General features: G+C 39.7%; 1 protein-coding gene across 2 annotated transcripts in view; it reads left to right on the top strand.

The window, feature by feature from the left end:
* Positions 1-8873: 8873 nt before the first annotated feature.
* The window catches only part of KCNK2 (potassium two pore domain channel subfamily K member 2), a 148538-nt gene continuing 139907 nt past the window's right edge, over positions 8874-17504 (top strand). For both annotated transcript variants that reach the window (XM_054195404.1, XM_054195402.1), the window contains exons 1-2: positions 8874-9004; positions 9306-9365. The gene's annotated coding sequence lies outside the window, so the exon portion shown is untranslated. The remainder of the gene's footprint in view (positions 9005-9305; positions 9366-17504) is intronic.

The following is a 17504-nucleotide window of genomic DNA, read 5'->3' as shown; positions in this document are numbered from 1 at the left end:
GTGTGCACCAAGAGCCTTGTACTCATGTGGGCTTCTAAATTAACAGAAACTCCACATAACAGTACAGTCCTGCTTAGCTGTGTAAGAGGAATACCTTCCTAAGAAAGCATTATAAGAAACACAGATAATGTTTCCCTCTGATTTGTCATCTAGGAAATCTGGCTGTTGTAGCTAAGGCAGGCAGCCGAACAAATTCTATGTCCTCTTGGTCTTCGTAGGTGCAATGCTACTCCTCACCCACTTTGGCACCTCTCTTGTCAAACATTAACATTCTCAGAAAGCTTTCTACAGCATTTCATTCTGCTACAGCAGCACTGTTCTCATAAAGTGATCAATTGAAAATACCAAGTTTAAAATGATTATATAAAAAACAGCACTGTAAAAAAAAGAATAACATACTCTTGAGAATGAGGAGCTAAAAATCAAGAAGAGAATTTTGACTGTGATGGTGTTACAATCCTGAACTTGTTCTCTTACTCTCCTGTACTGAAGATCTTATATGATCCGCTTTTCTGAATCTTTATGGGCAAGAGTTATGTTTGCCTTCTTGGCTTGTGTGTATCTTGCTTGAACAACTGCATCTCGCCATTGCCTTTGAAATATCTTTGCTTTCAACTACATTATACCCCGCCCAGAGCAACAGACTACTGCAATCTCTGATACATGATTCCCACTAGGTATGCACTGTGGAAAAATAGAAGCTTTCATTCTTCCAGCCTTTTAAATTTCATTTTAAAATGGGGGTTTTCTGTGTAGAGAGTGTATATGCTCCCACGTACGTAACTATCAAGCAGAGAAGTAGCACATGCCTCACAACCTGCTGAATGAAAGCTAAACACATTCCAAGGTGAATGCTCAGTTTCCGTGAAAAGGGAAGAATGTACTGCCTTTCATCAATCTCTCTTCCTTTCAAAGGGCAGGAGAGACTCTGCCTACGCATTGGGTACTGCAGGCTTCAGCCAAGAGGTGGCGTTAAGGTGCAGTGCAATGTTCTACCAAAATCCCGTTAATTTCTCAAAACCTGTTTTAACTGCACTATGCCTGATGCCCAGAGATACACGATGCACTTAAGGAACTGAAAAATACAGTGTGGATTAGCAATGAATTCGACGGGGCTGTGGTCTGAGTTTAGACTGGAAAACTAAAGCAATTCATGCCTCCAACAACCTTGTTGCTTAAAGTATGTGTATCAAAGAATCCCATGGTCTGCAAGTTATCATGTATCTGTGCAAACATGAATCAAGTGCTAGATACAGCTACTAAGTTAGATACTAGATTAGATATTAGTTACTAGATACTATTATCTTAATCACAATGATGCATATTTTTGGCACATATATGCCTCTTCAGAACACCTTCATCATAAAAGAAGACAAGTATTTCCAAACCAAACAAAGGGAGCCAGACCTATTTTGAAAACAAATCAGAACTACTCACATTTAACGCTGGTATGCAAACTCTTTGGTGCAGATGAGTCAACAGCAGCTGTATTAACAAAAAGCAGGTTCAGTCCAATGAAACACTAACATTACAAATCATCATACAAAATTTGATAGAGATGACACTGATCATCCTAAGGTGTTGAAGTCCTGTCAGAATGTGGTACCAGTCTGCATAATATTAGCATTATTAATCATGTAGATCTACAAACCACCAAATCCCACTGTTTCCCTAGTGATGTATACTATCTTCTTCCTATTCCTTGCTATTATCTTGGCCAACGGTCAGCTCTCAAAAGCTAGCGTAGCTTAAATGTGTTGAAGTTAGTTGAGTTACACCAACTACAATTACACCAACATGAACTGAAGATCTGCCCCTTGTCTTTATCTGGGTAAAAGCATAAGATAAGTGCCTCAGCAGCGCTGCTGTTCGTTCAGTATCAAACCTGGGTCTGCATTTTCTGGCGTTTGCCCATAGGTATAGAAGTAAGAGCCAGTACAGCTACATTTATTAACCTTCATTTTAGTTTACAATTTAAGAAAAGCTGTACTCATTTTGTATTGGCATCTACTGCTACCCAGAAAGTGTGTGTTTCAGGGATGAGTAGTACAGCTGCTATCAGCCAGGGGAAACTGCCAAGTGATGCTCTAAGAGTGAGATTCAAGTTGTCCTTAGGCTCAGGGTCATCAGTTCTTCATCATCTTTCTAGCAATAGGAGTTATTTGATTATACAACTACATAGTCAGTTTTGTACACAGCATTTTCTGTTATTTGGTCATTTAGTTTTCATTGTAAAAGGTTAAATGAAGTGAGCTTCAACGAACCAAGCCCTGTCACTCTATTGCTGCACACTCTTCACTAAGTCATGTGTCCAAACAGGAGATGGTATGGATGTTAATGGAGTTGTATGTCTGATTGCATGTATGTGGATACGTCTGGGGTATATGGGGAAATACTATTTTTGATTATGGAGGGAAAAGCAATCACCTAGGAGAAGTTCAATATTCCAGTTTCATTTGAAGGACAGTGACTCCATTTCCATCCAAGACACTTTTGTGATTACTGCCAAATGTCACAGCAAATTAGAGTTTGTATGAGTGCTCCAAACAAGGTTTCAGACATGCAAGGCTAGCTACTGTCTGGAGAGAGGCCAAATACATTGTATTTAAAAAAGCAGTTGTGTTTCAAAAAGAATATTAGAACGATACTGGAGAAGGGCTTTAACACTGACCAGATTTTTCAGAGGCACAAAATCCTATCATCTCCTACGGAACATGTGGCAAGTCAGCACTTCAGAGCATCAAGGTACGTACAGAAGAGAACCCTGATATCTTTGCAATATCCCAGTTTTTAATATGTATGCAAAACTTTATCTCTACAAGGAAAACCTGTAGGAATGAAGTACAATAATAAGTAAAATAAGTGTTTTAATATTAAAGGCTCCTGCTCTAGTATGGTCCAAATCTGACTTTTGAGAACTATAACATCAGATGGTGAAACACCTAAGAATCAGAAATTTTAGCCACTGGAAATTGTGATTAGCATCTACTGTGAGAAGATATTTCCAGCTTGACTGAATTCTGCTACAGACAAGCAGGACATTGGAAAAAAAGAAAATTGAAACCTACTTGTGAACAAAGCACTTGGCTCCTCTTATGCCAAGAATTCTGCGTATTTTCTTCTGAGCTTTAAGAATGTAATAGACAAAAAGACTGCAAAACATCTTTGTTTTCTTCCTTTTATTTTTTTATCTTCACTCCCTCATTTAGGCTTCACCAGTTCAGAATAAAACAAATTTCAATTATTTATGGCAGTCTTTGCTGCTCTTAATTAGTCCTGATGCTTCTGTATACTTATGAGCAATGCACTAAGATGTGAATTCTACAGTCCTTAGAGTTCACTGTTCCTGTGACGTTACCTGTGCCAAAGCAAAAGTCACTTAAGTACAACAGTGTACAGCAGCAATCCAGCCTCCGGCTCCCAGTATGAGTGGGATGGTCATGAACTGTAGCACGGTGGAGGTCATGAAAATTTTAAATAGTGGTTCTGATACCATGACAAAAAAGCACACTAGATTTGAGCTAGGTAGTTTAAAACAAACCACTTGGCACTGCAAACTGACAAAAGGATTAGTCTCCCGGCAAAAAAAAATGCATCTGCGATCTCATCTATTGTTCAAACGCTATGTGTTATTATAAAGCTCAGTGTGTGTTATCAGTGGGATAACTGGACATCTTGCCAGATGTGACCATTCAACTCCAGTTGTTTTCATCTGCACCTGAAGCACCAGGACGTTTACACAGCTCCAGACAGCTGATGGAGGACACTTTTTTATTCCAAATTTTCTTACTAGTGCTTTGCAGCTATTTACAGGAAAGAGAGTATTTGAAGAGCTCTCTCAAACATGATTGCATGCAAATGGAACTTCCCTCTAGGTCATTTAGGACTGATACTGTAACTTTCTAAACTCTAAAAGCTGTAATCTCCCTGTTACTCTTCAGAGGTTTCTCCCAATTAAACAAATACATGCCCTGGTTCTCATTTTACTTTTCCTTTTAGTCAACTCCATACACATCTAAACAGAAATCATTATTAAAATAACACAGGGGAATTAAATAATACTTCCTTTCCTAACATGAACTTGTCATTCTGTGGAATGGTTTGACCCTGTAGACTTTACCCCTCTCTACAGTTAGGACTGCTTCTCCCAAACAAGGTTACAGTTCCAATCGAGTGTTCTACATATCTCCTCTTTTAGGGCACACCATATTACGCCTCACTCTTAAATCCTCCTACACTGTTGAGTTAGTGAGAAGGAGAAGGAGGAAAGAAAGGGGAAGAAATTCAGCAGCCAGCCAAAACTAAAGGCAACCAACACAACATACCCTTGACTATGATTTCCTCTTTCAGCTACATAGATATTGTCACCATGAAAGACTGTACATACCTTTGGCAGATATCAGTTTCTTGTAATGAGCAGCAATGTGATCTTGAATGATGTACTGTTGGGAGAGCTTGCAGGAAGGTCCGGGAGAAAAAGCTAGAAGAGGGAAAAGTCTTAGTTCATTCAACAGGGCAAGAAATGTCTCAGGCTCTGAAAACATTTTAATATTTATACTCTCCCACTTGCAATAAAATCAAGTCAATACTCATTCATTTTGTTCAAAAAGTAAGCGTAACACAAAATATAAAGTGAAAAAGTGGCAAGTTATTCTCATTTTGCATGTTTTTGAATACCCGAGAATTATGGCTTGCAATAAGTAATGTATGAGCCTTGGATATTATAGAACTCTGGAGAATAACAGAGGATCTTGCTGTTTAATATCTGATATAATAAAAATTACATTTTGAAAGATTTAATACTAGAGAGTAGGACAAAGTACTGTAAAAAATTGTATATGAATATCTTACCTCTTGGTAATACCAGGCCATAGTCTAACACTCTGTAGCGAGGGAAATGAACTGGATATACGCAAAGACAGCAGTGGGCCCAGAAAAGGAACGAGGATGTAGAACAGAAATGTGTTATGCACAGGCTGACCATGCCACCCCTCTGAATCTCTAATCCACAAGACTTCTCAGATTAGGAAGAATTTATCTCTGTATCTGACACAAATTCATTAGCCCAGAAAAAAAGTCAAGCAGCACATAAGCATTTACTCATTTTAAATTGTAACCTGGTAGCGTGGCTGAAGAGAGATCATTGTATTTCAACCCGTCTCCGAACAACAATATTATTTCTGGTTTCCTTCTCAAATCATCAGACAGCACTTGTAGATGGAAAGTTGCTAGTAAATGATAATAAAAAATTAACAGAACACTGGAGACCAGAAATCTAACGAGCCTTTGGCCTTTCATCCACAGATGCAGAACAGCCTTTACACTAAGATAATGAGCACATCCAGCCTATTCAGATTTGGCTTTCTGACACAATGAAGTAAATGATTGTTTTATCGTTCATGTCCCCAACGTACAATTTCAGTTAATGAATTAGTTTCAAAGTTTGTATTGTGTTTTGAAAGAATAGGAGACATTGGGTTGAGAGTCTGGAAATCAATCCATCTAACCTCGGTTTGGCTGCTTTCTTGCTGTGTTGCTTTTTCTTGTCTAAATCTCTTGCCTACCAAGTGAGACAGTGCTACAGACTGTTTTTCACTGCCAAGGAGTTTGACTACATTCAATGTCTTGTGTCATCTTTGGAACAAGAACCGATAAGAAAGAGCGGGACAGAACACTGAATGCCGTATTTGTTGCTTCGTTTAGTATTATTTACTAATGTGCTCCTGCAGGTGACTATAAGCCTGCCAGAAGGGCACCACTTTCAACAACCTGTCCAGGTGCAGCATCACATCCCAACATGACCAGTCACAAAAAGGTGCTGTTACTTCAGCTCCAGGACCATCCATTCCAATTGTTCATTGAACATGTGGGCACAGCCAAAGTGCTTCCACCATGACCCAAGGGTCCTTTCCAACCTAAATGATTCTATGATTCTATGATTCTATGACACAAACAGGTGCAGAGACAGAAATAATGACTCTATGTTTGCTATAAAGCAATGGAGAACTTGGTGCAAAATTATAACCAAACTGCATTTATCTCTTGTCTCAATGAAATTTAGCACGAGTAGTACAGGTGCCACAATGGAATCCGATACTTGAAGCAGGCAGATATAAAGCTCACAAAATTTCTAACCATGAGCACTTACCATGTGCACAATTTCAATCAGGGAAACCACTCATGGGTGTCAGTACCATACTAAGGAAATCACATAGTTAAAATCAGTACTATGCTGTTTCAAAGCTTTCATGTGCTTGAGACCAGTAGTTATTCACTTCCAAAACTTTGAAAACTTAATGTTTTTCATTAATTTTGCCAATTGTACTGTAACCTCCTGCTGGCATATGCAACTGGCACAAGCTCTTCAGTAATACCCAGCACCATCCCTTGCTGGTGTAAAGTGGGGCAGCTCTACTGAGTTCAAGGAATGGCAATGCCCTAAGTCACAGCAGCTAAAGGCTCTTGTCACCAAGGCAAAGAAAACAGTATTTGGGGAAATGCCCCAAATCTTTCCCTGATTGGCAATAGCAGCCTCTTTTCAATATATGTAGTGAAAAAGACAGCACGACAGAAGAATAATGTGATAATCCAAACAATATCCGAGGATTAAAAAGAGATGGAAAATCCATTTATAAAAAGAATGCTGAAGATATACAAGGCACTAGTAGTTTAATCTTATTTTTTGTCTTTCATAAAATCTAACTCTATCCCGTGTCCAGAAAATTACTAACATTGTGCAATAAGCAGCATTGTGGTTATTCCTATGTAAGGAAAAAAAAAAAGCAGATGCTTTTCTTTGCCAGAGACTTTCTGTTGAACTTTGGCAAGTCATTTTGTCTTTCTGTGTCTCAATCCCTCTGAAAAGAGGACATCAAAAAACATATCCATTTCTCAAAGAAGACGTTTTAAGGGTAAAAACAATAAAATGAGGAGATTTAATGGGTGCCCATCTAAGTACTTCCCACCCCTAGAGAGGGTGATCTTACTTGAGCTCACTAGAAAGTTCACACTTTTAAACAGATTTTTCTTTTATTGTCTTTTACATCTTTGAATAACTTCAAATTGAGGGAAATGTTAAACAGAAATCTTCCAGGAATTTTAAATAGCCCTGTTATGAGGCTCTGCTGATGGGGCAAACACGTCAGGACAAACTGACGCAGCCCTTCTGTGTGCTGTTAAGAGAGGCAGAGTTCTCAAGCTCGTGTTTGAACAGAATAAAACTTCTGTATTTTCTGCTGTCTTAAATAGATCTCATTTACCTGCAACATTTATCCAAGTTTTCAACATTCCAGAGTTTCAACATTGTCTATTTATGAGCACAGATCTACCTACAGAAAGTTGCCTGATTTTGAAAATCTTTCTACACTCTGAGTACTATTGTACTTTCAAGACATTTACATCTTGCTTCTGTATTTGAGGAAAGATCTCAAGGAAACAGAGATCCAAGAACGAGCAATAAAGAACAGTGACAACTCTCTCAACACTGACTTTTTATTTCCTATTTTGTAATGACTTTCCTAGTGATTTATTATAGTCCTGAATGTGTAGTTGTATGATGACTAATTTACCTAGTTTCCACTGATTGAATTGCAAGAGATTACTTCTGCATATCATGTCCAGAGAATATATCATGTCCAGAGGTATAATGTCGTATCATAAATCCAGTTGTAGCAGCATTAAAGTTAGACTGATACACGACAGTGATAAAACATGTCTTTTCCATGTAGTTGAAAAACAAAAATATGCTTTTGAAAAACACAAGAGGTGACTTTGCTCCTCACCAGACTGCTAATTCAAAGCAACTACTTTTTGCCTCTTATAGGAGCAAAAGCACGTTCTCAAGAACACGTCGACTATTTTACCCTTTAAAAGACGAGTATAACTGCAGTGCTTCTACACTGCAAATAGATTATCTTTATTCCATTGCTAACTGCTAATTCCTACAAGCGGAAATTTCTCAACGTGGTGACAAAGCTACATGTACTCATAATCAACAAATAAAAACTGTTCAGTGATACTTAAGCCTCAAAAGCTTGGAAATATCAAATTCTTATCTACCCTTCACATTATGGGCAAGTGGGAACTATCTCTGCAACATCCTTGGCTTTGCCTGTTGTGAACAGATAGAAATGTCTATCTAGCACTGCAAGGAAAGAGCCGTCTCGTACCATAAGCGGTAGTTCACAGTTACGGTCCTGCATCTGTTCGTATCTGTCTACTTCCTCATCTTGTATTTAGAGCCTAAATTTGGAGGGGAGAAGGACCACCTCTTTGCTCTGTGTTTGTCTTATGCTTAACAAGGCAGAACATTTGCCCATGCCTACGGCCACAGTGCTTGCAGGTGATTTAGTAACCAATGAGACAATCTCTCAGCAGAGTGGCCTGGTCAATGCTTTGCAGATCCTCTTGCTTTTGTTCAGCTGCACAGTTATCCCAAGCTGCTCCCCTTCTGGGTAAGTATTTCTGCCTGTTTTCAGCTACAGGAAGCACTGGCAGGCATTGAGCTTTGGCTTCCACTTTGAGCATCCCACAGAGGTGTCTCTGCTTCTGTTCCCTTCGGAAAATACATATACATCACTTTATTCCGGAAACCAGTATAACAGACTGCTGAGGTGGGGACAGCATAGGTGTCCTCCTCTCGGTCCTTTGGGGTTCCTTTGAAGAGGTGGGAAGAGGAGGACGGCTGGACAATACCCTGCAGGCCCTGAATGCAGCACTCCCTACGTGCAGAGCGGCAAACGCCCCCGACTGCAGCTGGGCTTTGTCAAGGGAGGGACAAAAGACAAAAAGGACAAAAATTGTGGGGCGTGATGCGGCAATGCTAGTGGTGGTGATGTGTTTGCCAGCATCTAATTAAGGACTGAAACTATATGGATCTGGAGAAGGTATAGTGGAACAGCGTTTCCGAGATGGGAAGCTTCAGGCAGAACAGCTTTCTAGCAATTCTTCTACAGGTGCTTGGCGAAGATCCTGAACAGGAAAGCTGCTTGCCTGAATTAAGAAGGTGAGATTTTTGTAATAGCAGATATTACAAGAACTTATCTACTTTATATCATTTCAATCACAAACTACGTATTTTTAGTAATCTCATAATATTCAAGCTGTTATGCCAAAATTGGAGCACACAGGCACCTCTCAAGTAATAATCTGAATACTTACGGCTACTTTTGAGACTCATGTGTCCTCTGAAAGGTCCCATCATGGAGTACGTAGGCAGCATGGCTATCTGGGACCTTTGGTAGGGAAGGCAAACGTATTGGTTACATACGAGAGAAGCATTAAGAAATATGATTCTCTTTCTGCAGGTCCTATGGGGATTACAGAAGTCATCTCCCGGCCAGAATGCTACACTGCAACTGACCCAGGTATGAAAAGGCTGGCACTTTCAAGTTTACTTTCCCGGCCAGATCACTTCTCTTTGTTTTAACCCCTACCAATTATTATGACCCTATTATGACAGCATCTACATGGCAGTTTTCTGCAGGCCACAAAAATGAGCCATGGCATTGCGCAAATGTCACATATTTTGCAATCTAAAAGATTGTCTCTGCTAAACATAAATCTTCAAGGGAAAAGAAGGAGCAGCTCAGTATGCTACTCGTGCCCAAGGGTAGTAGTGGGGAAAAAAGGCACATTAAAGATTTTCTAAAGATACTCTATGAAATAGTATAGACTGACAGCACAGAAGCCAGACCTAGAAAAGCCACGCCCAACACAGCAAAGTAAGCAAACAAGCCCCCTCTCTTTTCAATTTAAGGGCAAGTTACAAGAACACAAATTCAAAATACACAGAAATCTGCCCATTTTATGAAGATATGTCCCACTGCTGACAGCTGGATTAATCTCAGATGAGTTACAGGGTAAGTTTGACTGTATGCCTTAACAGATGAAGGGGCCAAGACGCAGTTTCAAAAGCCACTTAGGTTCACAGGAGTTGGACAGATACAGATTCCTAGGACATCCAGGAGATTTCAGTCCCTACCTGTCCAGTGGTATGGTTTTCAACACAATCATGTTCCTAACTTGCACTAAAATCAAGAAGCTGGGACCTTAATTTGCAAGCCTGATCATGGAGACTAAACTTCAGTCATCATTTTTAACTTACTTTTAACTTAGTGAAACGATTTATCTACCTGCGAAAGTTCCAGCAATAATTTGAATGATAATTAAAATAGAACTTTTCCAGTTAAAAAACTTATTTTGTTTCAGCTTAAACCTGTTCCTGGTTAACTTGAAGCAAGCCAGTCACCAGTGCAATGTGCATACATAGTCTTCTCCACCAGATAAATCTTATCACTTTAAACCCACATTTAAATTCCATGCTTCTTAAGCAGATAAGCCAACTGGCATATAGGAGCCTAAAGCTCAGGAGCTTTATACTCCAAAGGGTTGTCGACCAGCAGAAGTGACTTAACTGTGAACTTATATTTGCCTGATCAGATTTGTGAGTTGCAAAGGAAACATCTCCTTAGAGATGATCCTGAATGTCAAAGGAAACGCCAAGTGCCCTCAGAACTAGAAAAATCAATGCCATTCTTTCTTTGGTTTCAAGGCAACATTGTAATCTGGGGGAGGAACCAGGAGTGCCTGACTCTTAAAGAATGAAACCATTACTTTTTTGTTCTCATATACACAGTTCAGCATAATTTTTGCCTTCAAAAGCATTGCCGCAACTTTGCAAACCTTGTGTTTACACAGCTTTAACCAAAACCTAAGGGCAGGGACTTTAGAAAGTGATTACAGGTTTTGAATCTTGATTTGGTGACTCTTAACAAAGAGGCTGATTCTTTAGAGAGTGCATTCTCAACCTGTTCTGAAATTCAGGCCTCACCACTGGTAGCTTAGTTTTTGGCAAAATCACCCGGCTGGGACAGCCTTCTTAAGAATAAAAGGATGTAGGTATCAGAGAGTACCATAACAGTGTTCTCAGAAAACAAAAGCTGGAAAGATTATTAGCAGTCCTTTTCTGCATCAAACTCTGCCACCTTAGACCACAGGCTTAAAATAAAAACACTATGAAATAAATGGGAGCCGAATAAACATTATTGCTTTTCCTCTGTGCTCATATTTCTAATTGTCATGGGTCCCTAAGTTAATAAAATCATCAAAAGGTCAGCTTTTTTTTTTTTTTTTGTCTTTTGAAAACATCCTTCTATAGTCACAACAGGATATGGACAAAGGAAGCTACCGCTCTCAAATCCAAGGTAACACATCAAAACATTTGATTATTTTTAAAAAATTGTTTTTATTTAGATATATTCCTTAAGCACTTTTATTCATGTTTTGAAAACTAGTGTGACTTAATCATAGTTTCATATATGCTGTCTAAAGATGTAAAAGCATATTCGTTTAGATTCATCTCACTGCATATTACTACTGATAATTTTGATTCTTCAATTTCTTTTGAAATATAAATTATCTCTGGCTAAGTCCTCAATTCTTTTGGCTTTTTCTTTTTTATGTCAAACATCTGTGAAAGGCATGACAGATAGAAGGATACTATACTGAAAAGAGCTCTTAATCACGTGCAACTTTAGAACAGAGAGAAATTCTTTATCTTCTTGTGTCCAATCCTACCACCTTAGCTCAACAATTACTCCGTTATGACTTCAAGCGGAAAAACATCAGTGGGAAACTGCTCTGAGTGAGGACAGATAAAAACGGTACAAGGATGCATCAAAAATTGTAATTGTATCGCCCAAACACATTTAATTTAATATGTGCGTGCTATGTGTAGCACGTGATGAAGTCACCAACAGTCGTTATGATTGAACACAGTCATGATAATGGCAGATCTTTACGTTACTTGTCTTTTACATGTGCGTTTACAGCAGTTAACTCATGCAATAATGGTGCTGCTGCTGTTTGAACTCTGGTGACTTCCTGAAGTCTCAATCCGACTGCTGTCCCAGGCTTTGTACAACTAGTCAGTCACTCATTTATGTACCCAAAAAATTTACAATTGAAGTTTGCAGAACAGATAAATAGCAGGCGGGGGAAAAAATGCATTGTCTTCATTTCAGAGGCTGAAAAAGATTAAGATTGTAACAAGATCAAGAGAGTTAGTGGCAGAGAAATGAAACCTGATGTCCTGAGTACGAAACCAGGGCCTAAACCTCAGGATATCTAATTTAATCTTTATCTACATATCTAATATGTGGAATTTTCTTTCTCATGAGGAGAAACACTGAATAGTTTCCATAGCTGCAACCATTTTTGACTTATGGAGCCCTAAAAGCTCCTAGGAACGATGTGTTTCCCCACAGAAAGCCATACAAAAAGGAAATTATTTTGGCAAGAGGTACTTTGAAAACTAATGAGATGATCGTATAAAACCTATCGTGTCCAAGTTACCACCATTCATTGTGGTGGTCCAATACCACACACAGAGCCAGAGCGTATCCAAGGTGATGCCACTAGCAGTATACTCCAGTTAACTTCAAGACCAGGCCTTGAATGAGGAACACCCCTTTCCAGAGCAAAGCGTCTGATAGTGAAACAAGGGAACTGTCTGATGGAGTTTCTGAATCCAAAGGATACAGTCTCTTTAAAGCAATAATTTGGCAATGCTCCTTACCACAAGCTTAAGTCCTGTTGGCTTCACACACAGACTTTGTAAAACCATACTTCAGTGCTATTGCTAAAATAATTCAGCAGCTATGCAGATGCCATTTGTTTTGCCTTTTCTTAGAATGACAACAAGTAGTATATAGCCTTTGAAGGAATGGTGTTAATTTTTGTGGAGCTTTTCATTTGAGCCATAGCAAACTGAGAGAGAGCAGAGCTTCTGCCTCATCTCTGCTTAAACTCAGGTATGGTAATAGAACCTGCTGTGTATTGGGATAACTTCAGAAGGGAGGACTAAATCTGTCATAACTTATGACTACCCCTGTTAAACAGTAGGGAATCTATACCACATACTCAATAGTCACCTATCCAACTATAAACGAAGCCCTGATCTTTGCAGCCATTAGGTAAGGGAAGAAGTCCCAGATCTAGCAGAGACTTATTTCTATTTAATGATGTGTCTTGTTGTCAACAGAGCCTCTTCAGTTTCTTCATATTTTCTGCATTTCTATAATACCTGAATCTGTCTCCCTACACAAATGCTGCAGCAGTCACTTTCATTTGTGCCAAAATGCTTTAATTTCACTGCATTATAATACAAAAAGTTCAATCAGTAAGTGTTATACTTTGCTATTTTACATCAATGTGCAGTTCTTTTAACAGGAGACCCAGGCTGTAAATTATATGGAAGAAAAGTCAGGTCTTTCTTACATCAGACAGATAAGATACTAAAATGCTTCACAGGGAATTGTTTCTATTTAATATAAAACACAGCACACCTAAAAAGGTGACAGTAAAAGTGCTGAATGGAAGTTAGAGAAGAGAGAGATGCTCTTTTACACTTTAGCTAATAATAATGCACAGATACAACACTTCATTGCTCCTGGAATTCACAGAAGACATAGGACAGACTCATTCTGAATATTTTGAATGATGTACAATGAATGAGATGAAAGCGTACAGCTAAGCAGTAGCTGCTGTGGGAGGATCATTCTCCAAGGGGTTTGATTCTGTAGCTTTGTACTTGCCTCCAATAAGCTGCTCGGCAGCATCAGCTCCCCGGTTTGTGGGGCTTTGTGTGTTGCAAGATTTGGCTCTCAGTACAAAAGTCAGTGACAAGTGCAATTTTTAAGAAGGTTTCAACATCAGTCTAGTCTTCTGTACTTACTATTCACTAGTGATAGAATATCCTGCTTCACATATTCATACTTAAGGATTTATCACTGCATACTACAGTGAGTTAAAAATTAGCCACTGTGTGCCTAAACCACAACAGCCACATATTAGGCCGTTCCCTTTGATGGGAATGTGGAAAGTTTAGCATAGTTCTGAAACAGAAACAGATCTGATCACACACATTAAGAATGGAATTTATGCTTGAAAACGTACTCAGGGGTCTTCTATTAATAGAGTAAGTTTGGGTAAAAAGGAGTGGACCTTCATCCACATGAATAGAGAACTACAGTACCTGAGATATGCGTATGGCGTTTAGCGTTCAGAACTGATTACTTGATATGCATTTTTGTCAGCACCCTAAAATCCACATTAATCTCCTAGGGGACAGAATCACCATATTTGATTGGTGTCCATATTTGAACACCTCCAGAGAAGCCTGCGTCCCTTGTCAGGCATCAGATGTGGAAGCAGCATTCGCAAACTTAATCCAGAACGTTAAAACAAACCCAGCTTGACTATCGCCTGTGCAGCGCTTTAAGGCTGGTTGAAAAATTTCCAGAAAAGCAGGACTTTTGTGGGCATTTTTTGTCAGTTCGTCAAAATAGAAATATTTCTCAAACAAAGAAGAGGGCTTCACTGAACTTCAGAAAAAAGGCCAGCAAGGAATCCTGCCGGCTCTCCTGTCAGGCTGTGGGAGCGCGCAGGCTCCCAGGACCCACGGCTCCACAGCAGTCCCACCGCTTGGCCTCCCCTCTGTTGGCCACTCCAACACCTGCCCTTTCCAGGCCCGACGGCTTTATGGAAGTAGCAGGGCCATCCTCTCTCTCTTCTGAACCCAAAAGCTACGTGACACATTTGGCCTTCCAGCTGAGCAGCAGGAAACCTGAGACCTTTGAGAACTCAGCTTATGCCCAGACTCTCTGAGTCTTGAAGCCCTGGGAGATCCTCCTCTGGGCTTCTTGAAACTCACTATGGTACGAATAGCTAAAAAATGTGGAAGCCCTGGGATTTGGGAACCTAGGAGGCAGAGCCTCCAGATTCAATGAATTTAAAAAAAAGAATTTAAAGGCACAAGCAGTGGGGTTCTAATTCACATTCTAATAAGGCATCATTTATTTTTCTTAATTTTGGACCTTCCTGTGGAAGAGGAGTTCTGCCACTTGACTGCCTCTACTAAAGCCTGCCATACTTGTATTGGATGAACACTCTGGCGTTTGTACTTCGTGGTATTTAATTATCTAATATCTTAAACTGCATGATTAACTATTAAGAGCTGGAGGCAAATTAAGCAACTGTTACAGTTACATAAGCGATACCCTAGAGAGCCCCTGCGAAGGTCTGTATGAACCCATACCCAGGCCATCCTCCCACCGATCAGCAGGATCCAATTTTAGCAGTGTGCTTGTCAGCTGCAAGGCCCCTCAGTGGAGCAAAGACACTCCTCTTCAAATGCCTTTGCTGTCACTGGGTGGTATCCACTTGTAGCTGCAGAGAAAACACGGAGAAGCAAGGAGAGAGAGATGAAAGGAAGAAAGAACAGGGCAGTCCTTCATCAAATCCCTTTGATGTAAAAAGGAGATGTTAGGGTTTGGGTATCTGTACAGGCAGAAAAATAAGAACAGAAGACAAATAATAGGAAAACCATGAAAGCATGTGGAAAAATTATGACTCTGCTCTACATTCTCTATCTCATTTCGTTAACAGAACGGAACACGGTTTAACTAGGAATATATTTTAGAAAGTTGTCTTTGTTTTTATAAGAGCTCAGACATTTTCACTCACTGCTGCATGTCTTTTCTAGGTAGCTGCATATAGATCAATTATTTCTTCCCATCCAGGACAGATTCATAATTTCCCAGTAACGCTTTCAAGATTCTTAAATAAATAAAAAGAGCACCATAATTGTATCAGCCCTTTTATGCCCATTAAATAATCCAGGGTTGCTCAAGTACTGATTAGCCTACACTCTTGCCCTGCAGGATAAAGAATCACTCTTATTGGGCTTTTCATGGGCCAGAGCTCATCTGCAAATTGTTATCCTTTACACAGTATCCAAATGAGAGAACTGATTAACAGCAGGGAGTCTATTCATTAATATATAAACTGTAGTTGATGAAGAACAAATTACTTGATTGCCTGAGAAAGTAACTGAGCTACCTCTCAAGCATGCAGCCATGCTGTGGTAGCTCATGGATTTCAGTGGGCAAAACAGTCAAGTAGTTATTTCAACAAAGGCAGGAACCCTTTGCTGAATTTCTAAAATAAGCACGTTGTAAGTGAAGCACTTTAGATTGCATTTATCAACAAGAAATATGGCCCCATCCTGGGCAGGTAAAAGCAAGATATAAATAAATTTATGCTGTCTCTGCTGATGGATATGAACTTGCTGCCGGCACATTACTTCACTTAATTTAGACTCCTTTGAAAATTCAAGCCCTAAAATCACTTCTACCCCCGTGTCTCTTCCAAAATCCTATTTTTCTTCTTCTCAGTGGGGAGAAGGCTGACACTAGTAGGATGGCTGCAATAGTCTCTCCCTTCTCCCGGTGACCAGAAGTTGCCTTGGACACAGTCTGTGGCTTGGAAGTATCCCTTTCTCCACTGACTGGGAGGTTTGCAGCAGCATCCGGCCGAGGATGTGCAGCTACTCCAGCACGCCCTGCTCTCCCCCAGAGCACGCGAATGCTTTCTCTCTGTTCCCTGTGAAGAGGGTTGAGTGCTGTGGCAGTGGAAATTTCCTTGAGCTTCAAATTGCTATGGAGGGTTCTGCTGCCGTGACTCCGCAGCAATGTTCTATCTACCAGACTGGAAATGACTTTAGGAATATATTTATAATTAGTGCATAACTTAGAGCATGAAAGACCACGATGTGTACCTTTTTCCCTTCCAATCTGTCTTGTCTAGTCAAACCAGAGATTTAAAGTTTCTCAGGGCAATAGTTGTCCTTCACTCTGTGCAGAGATGTGCCTCACAAAATGAGTCTCGATCTGTCATATTTAAACACTAACACAGCACAGTCAGGAGAAATAATCTAAGAACAAATAAGCACTGAAACGTGAGACGGGTGCTTTTAGAAAACTCTGAGGTTTATGTGTCCACCACACTGGTTAGCCAAAGATTGAAGGCCATTTTTCCCCAAAGGGCTGAGAAAGGAAAAAAGGAAGGAGGGAGAGGATTAGGGGAAAGTATAGGATTCTTGCCCTGGTTTTATACTTTCCCAGGCATCTACATATGGCCAGTACTGGAGACATATTTGACTAGAACCACTTCTAGTCAGATGTAGGACAGCACTGGTAAAGTGTTTTGCCACTTTACAGCCTCCTTTACTTATAAATTACATTACATATATGATGTATTGTATTATATGCTATGGTAAGTTATAAATCAGAAAAAACTATTCAGACTCAGTTTCTTCTGTCAGTATAGTTTGGCTGAAAACTCCTCTCCATTGTTTTGAGCAAGATAAAGCCAGAGGCTGCGTCAGGAGCATTGACCTACACCCAGGAGAAACCCAGTCTCTGCCAGTCTTGCATGTTTTATTTACTGTTTGGGCTCTTCTTGTCTCTAAAGGCTGAAAGCGTAACTACTGCCTAGTGAAAAAAGAAAAAAGGACTGAGTACATGCACTCTTAAGAACACAGGCCTTCATACAACATATTCTCTTAATTTTACCCTACTGTCTAGGTGCCAAGGAATGGCAGGACATGTGTGAACTATATCAATTTTAAAATAACAATGTACCTTAAAAAAGAAATTAAATCA

This window comes from Rissa tridactyla, chromosome 3 (assembly GCF_028500815.1).
Source record: "Rissa tridactyla isolate bRisTri1 chromosome 3, bRisTri1.patW.cur.20221130, whole genome shotgun sequence".
Taxonomy (NCBI): Eukaryota; Metazoa; Chordata; class Aves; order Charadriiformes; family Laridae; genus Rissa; species Rissa tridactyla.
The sequence above is the reverse complement of the archived record's forward strand: the minus strand, read 5'-3'. Positions and strand labels throughout refer to the sequence as shown.